The sequence below is a fragment of the Chamaea fasciata genome, unplaced genomic scaffold, assembly GCF_029207755.1.
Source record: "Chamaea fasciata isolate MVZ Bird 193981 ecotype frontalis unplaced genomic scaffold, bChaFas1.0.hap1 SCAF_3, whole genome shotgun sequence".
In the NCBI taxonomy this organism is placed as follows: domain Eukaryota; kingdom Metazoa; phylum Chordata; class Aves; order Passeriformes; family Sylviidae; genus Chamaea; species Chamaea fasciata.
In genome coordinates, this window is record NW_027094088.1 from 97,098,957 (window position 1) to 97,104,316 (window position 5,360).

Consider the following 5,360-nt stretch of genomic DNA (forward strand, 5'->3'; position numbering starts at 1 on the left):
CAGGAAGTTTTCATTCAACCTGATTAGAGCTGGTTCAAAGAAATCATCCCAAATCATATCTGGGGTGCAGATGCAGGGTCCTCTGCACCATCTTCTTTGCTCTGCAAATAATGTCCTGCTTGGCTGCAACATTTGGTAAAGACTGAAGCAGTCAGCATTTGATGCATTTTGATGTCCATCTGTAGATGCCAAAACTGAATATAATATATGTATATATGTGTGTGTATATATGTATATATGCACCAACATGGTTTTGGAGATGTGATATGAAAAAAATAAAGTATGAAAATTATGCTTCCCAGCAAAGAAAATTTTATGGGAAAACCATTATAACTTTTAATGCATAGGAAGTATAACCTTATAACTTTGCAATCCCTTTGGTCTTAGAAGTTATGAATTTATTTAAAATGCCACTTCTCATTATACTATTAATACACATGTGCCTGGGGTTCTACAGGTGGGCCAAAAATATGCTAGGGTGAATAATAAACATTTCCAGACAACAGTCATAACTACTCTGACATCATCAGAAATGTGTTATCAGGTGGTGGTGCAGCACTGCCTCTGGTTAGATATTTAGAAAGCATTATGACATTACCCAATGCTCTCAGTGATGTTACTTACAGGGATACACAAATGTTTTGGCCAGACTCTTGTTAGGGCAGAGCCCCCCATATCCACAGCCCCTCTTCCAAAGAGCTTCCAAATCAAGAAATAGATGTGATGAGAATGGAAAATGCCATGGTAGATATTTCAGCAGCTGTCAAAATGCCATGAATCTTTGGAGAAAAAGCTTCCAGGAACTTTTTTAGTCTGTACTTCAGGCCTCCTCTGTAACCTGTTGATCCTTCATTTTTAAAGGATTCAGTGAGGGATGGGAAATCAAGAAGAAAATGAAAATACATTGCATTTGTCTGCACACCAGTATCTTTAATTATGTAGCATTTGATATTCATCCTTTGCTGGCATCTTGCTAAAAATGATTCTATCTATCTCAGAAGCAGGGCCATGAAACCTGGGGGACTGATCACACAAAAAGATTAACCAGTCTGAAAAAGGGCTTTTTTTTTTTTTTCTTTTTTTTTTTTTTTTTAGAATAATGAACCAGTATGAAAAGTGAAAGTGGATTAAAGACCCCAGACTTCACCTGTGAGGCTATGTATGGAACAGACAGTTTTCATCAGGGCTTACAGTGACAGAATGAAGTGAATACTTTAAGCAATGACTCTGTTACTCAGAAAACTACTCCCCAAAGAGTCAGATGTGACAAAAGAATTTATTGATTTTTATTTCATATTTTGATGATGTATATTTTAGCCATGTCTTCTCTGCCAGGTGAAACTCTGTCTTCCTCCTATGAAAGAGATGATATCATGTAGCAGCTATTACAGAGTAGTTGTTACTTTTCACAATCTCAGCTGTTTCATTCTAAGAATAAAAAGATATTGGATAGCTGCCAATTAAGTAAATGGAATTGCCATTTTCATTTATTGCAATAGCCAGTTTAGCTTGTATTCATAATGTTTTTGTTAATGTAGATAAAATGACAGCACTGGTAAGAGAGAGTATTTTTATGAGCAGAATATGTGTGTTAAAATATTCAGTCTTTTCAGAGGATTCACAGCTGTTTTGGTTTCAAAATGCAAGTTTTAAATGATCACTAATGTTCTGGTGTCTCCTACCTGTCCGCTGATGCCAGATCCCCCTCCCCTCTGCTCATCTTTCTGGTGTTTGGTGCAGAGTGATCAATAAGAGGGAGGACTACATGGGCATATTTTCCCACCTACTTCCTATTCCTGCTTTCCAGTTAAAATGCTGAATAGAATTATAAACCCATTAGGCAGTGTTAAAATGCACTAATATCAGAGTGCTCTTTTAGAAAACTGGATCACTTTACAACAGAGACACATCTTCCTTTCGCATACGTCAGGAAGGTTTACGGAAAGCAGATATAATCAGCTAGACAATTTTTTAAAAAGTACTTCCTGTAGAGAATGGAATGCTTCACAGTTTCTATTACCTACACAAAATGTCCACCAGAAAAAAAAGGATTAAAATTATTTCTAATTTGTTGTGCTTACTATCAAAATGTGATGTTATCTCAAAAATGCCATAAACATCCATTGCCAAGCCTGGAGACTCCATATGTGGAGGCCCTTTTTGGGACAGAGGCATAGGTTTGTGACAGAAAATATATTTGAAGTGTAGGGCAAGGAAGTTTGTGAAGGGGCAGGTGGGTCTTGAAGAAAGAAGGATTCAAGCATGGTGTTGTGCACTGCTCAGTCATGTGCTGAATGTCCAGGTTAAGTTAGGCATTTAAAAAAATGGTTGTATTAACCTGAAGAAAGTGCAGAGCCTCCCATAAACCAGAGCCCTTTTAGCAGAGCAACCTTATATCCCCTGGTACCTTTGAATGCAAATGCATTTGAGGAAGATAAATAACAAGGAAGGGAGAAGATAGTGGGTGTCTGAACATCCTTCTCCACAAGCTGGAGCTGAAGTTGAGGAAGAGTTCTCCATCCCACTGTGTCACCTGGTATTTGGGGTGCTTTGCCTGGCACATGCCAAGACATTTGCATGAACAAGTGACCAAGATGAGTTCAGTTAAAATAAAGTCTGTCTGAACTGGGTATTTAAACTCTGAATTAGATTTTTCCCAGATAAAAGTAAAGTTTCTGAGCAATAACAAGTGCAACAGCTAGGCTTCAAATGCTGAGCCACAATCAGAAAACTCAGCTTCTAGTTAATTAGAAACATACCCCTTCAGCAAAATGCCAGACAAAGGCAAGGAGCAAAAGGTAAAACTATAAAGCAGAAACAGAAAATAATCAATTAATGCACTTCAACTTTGTATTGTTCTGTTTACCTCCCTCTGAAATGTTTATACAGATTCCTTGTTTTAGTATCCAAATATCCTTGAATGCGTATTTCTTCAGACCATCTCATGATAGGCAGAGAGAAAACGGTTATCCCCATTTCACAGGGGGAGAACTGAGGCAGGAAAAGCCTGTGGTCAAAATGAGTTCCCTGGAGAGGCAGTCTCCAAAAAGCAACTGGCTTTCCTATGCTTCATGGATATCAGTGGTAGAGATAAAATAAATTCTACTTAAATACTGAATTGGTTTAAAATTACCGAATTTGGATGAATTCTGCAAATAATACAGAATTTTTTATTTGTCATCTCACTTCTATAGCCCTTAAGATGCGCTACATTCCCATTTTCAATGTTTTCTATGCAAATCTGAAAAAAAGGAGAGAGATATAATGCATATAATGTTATATATAATCTATATCATACATATTTAATGAAAGATTATATTCTTAAGCAAGATTGCAATTCAGGCAGCTGGAGATTAGAATGATTTAATTACACATCTATCTATAAATAGTACAACTAGAAATTACCCAAATTTTATCTATTTCTCACTGTATTTATGTATTTATGTATGCAAATGTATTTTCTGACCTTAAAAAAAAGAAATCTATAAAATTTGTCAGCAGTCTTTTGGATATAGCTGAATGAAATTACATTTGAAGTAATTACAGAAATAAATGCCGACTAATCAGCAATTAATCACAAAGTAATTTCTTGTTAATGTAAAAATAATATAAATATGAGGAAAAATGAAAGTAATGTACAAAAAAACCCCCCAAAACAAAACAAAAAAAAAAAAAAACCCAACCAAACAAACAAAAAAACCCCAAAAAGCAAACAAAACCTTAAGAAATATTAAAAGTCGATTTCTTGTCGATGAAATGACCTTCCCTCTTTCTGTCCCTCCAGCGCTCTATCCAATGTCCCATTGGCGCTCCCCTGCCGTGCCTTTCCCCAGCCCTGGGCAGGCAGGAGCTGGCGTTGCTCCAGCTCTCTCCCGGTGCCAGCACAGTCGATTCCCTCCCCTCGGGCTGTCCCGGCCCTTTGCCGGGGGCTGTGCGGAACTGGAAATTATCCCTCCCAGGCTGAGGGAGGCAGGAGGCACTGGAAGGAGCAGAAGGGTCTTCTCTGCTCTCCAGACCCTCTGGCCAATCCCCCTACGAGAGACCCTTACTTCAAACGGATTTAAATAGCTGCTTTCCAGGTGTCTCCCAGCTGGCTGGTAACCCAATATCCTAAGGGTTCATGTACCTATTTTTCCTAATTTTCCTCAACTTCCCTTTCCTCTGCATCAACATCTGGCAGCAACCTCACCACCAGCTTGAACACCCCTTCAAATACATTCAGGACTATTTTTCATTAGCAGTCAGGCTCTCTTTGAAATCGCAGTCATTGTATGCATATTTTCATAGCCTTCAAATTTCACAGGCCTTGCTGAAGGCGTTATTTTATTAGTCTTTCTACATGATTAAGATTGCTTATGTCATTCATGGATCACCAAAAGAAAACATCAGACCTCTGCATCTCCATTACTTTCAGCCGACTTAAACTGAGATAAACACAGCCTGTTATGCTGTGGCATCTCAGAGAAGTGCACTCATTTCAAAGCACTGCGTGTAGTGAATACATGAGGCACACATGCCATGGAGAAGCATTAACCTAACTTCAGTTTCCTTTCTTCCATTTCAGCAACGCTTTGACAGCTCAAACTTTTGTAACTAGTGTAATGATTCTTGATGGCAGATGATAGCAAAATATCCTAGCAAATACTTAGTTTAATTGTTTGGGGTTTTTAAGATAACTTTGACAGATTGCAGTCTATGAACAGTAGGTTTCAGCACACTATTTAAAAGGCTGGGGCAATGTACACAACCTCTGTGGGAGGAAGATATAAAGAAGAAAAATATCCTGGTAGTTGATGGTAACAAAAATTCTAACAAAACGAGTTAGGGGCAAAGCATCTCAGTTAATTCCACCTCAGTTTTCTAGATGTTAAAATGTGTTTGTCCTCTTCAGGGAGGTTGAGGTACCTCCCTTTACGGATGGGAAGCTTAGGGTGACTGTCACAGAATTAAATAGAAGTGTATTAACATAGACACAGCGTGACATCATTGGTGTAAATTGGTAAAACAAATGCATTTGCCAAGAATTTTAAAAGTGATTCATGGCTCTGGATGACTTCAAAGTGCTTTGCATTAAAACCTTTTAGAAGGACTCTTTTCCTTAAGGTGAGAGCTCAGTGTGAGAGTAACTCCCTTTTACATATCTGAAGCAGAGTTCTGTGCTGGAGATGAGTTTTTTCAGAATGACTACCTGTGAAAATGTAGATCCTACTCCTGGATGTTCCTGAAAAGTATTGTACAAATGCTTGGTGTTATTTAGCTACACAGATTCAAACTTACCGTATGCATATGAGAACTAACTCAAATTTTCCAATTTATTCAAAGAATTTAAAAGCAATAAATCTAGAGATGCCTTCAAGATA

The 5,360-nt window shown here is 37.9% G+C and overlaps 1 long non-coding RNA gene across 1 annotated transcript; it reads right to left on the reverse strand.

The window, feature by feature from the left end:
- Positions 1–1,306: 1,306 nt before the first annotated feature.
- Positions 1,307–4,018, reverse strand: LOC136287844 (uncharacterized). Its single transcript, XR_010720377.1, has 3 exons — positions 3,762–4,018; positions 3,134–3,241; positions 1,307–1,354 (listed from the first exon to the last, which is right to left on the reverse strand). It is a non-coding gene; the product is annotated as an uncharacterized lncRNA (long non-coding RNA).
- Between the last annotated feature and the right edge of the window lie 1,342 nt (positions 4,019–5,360).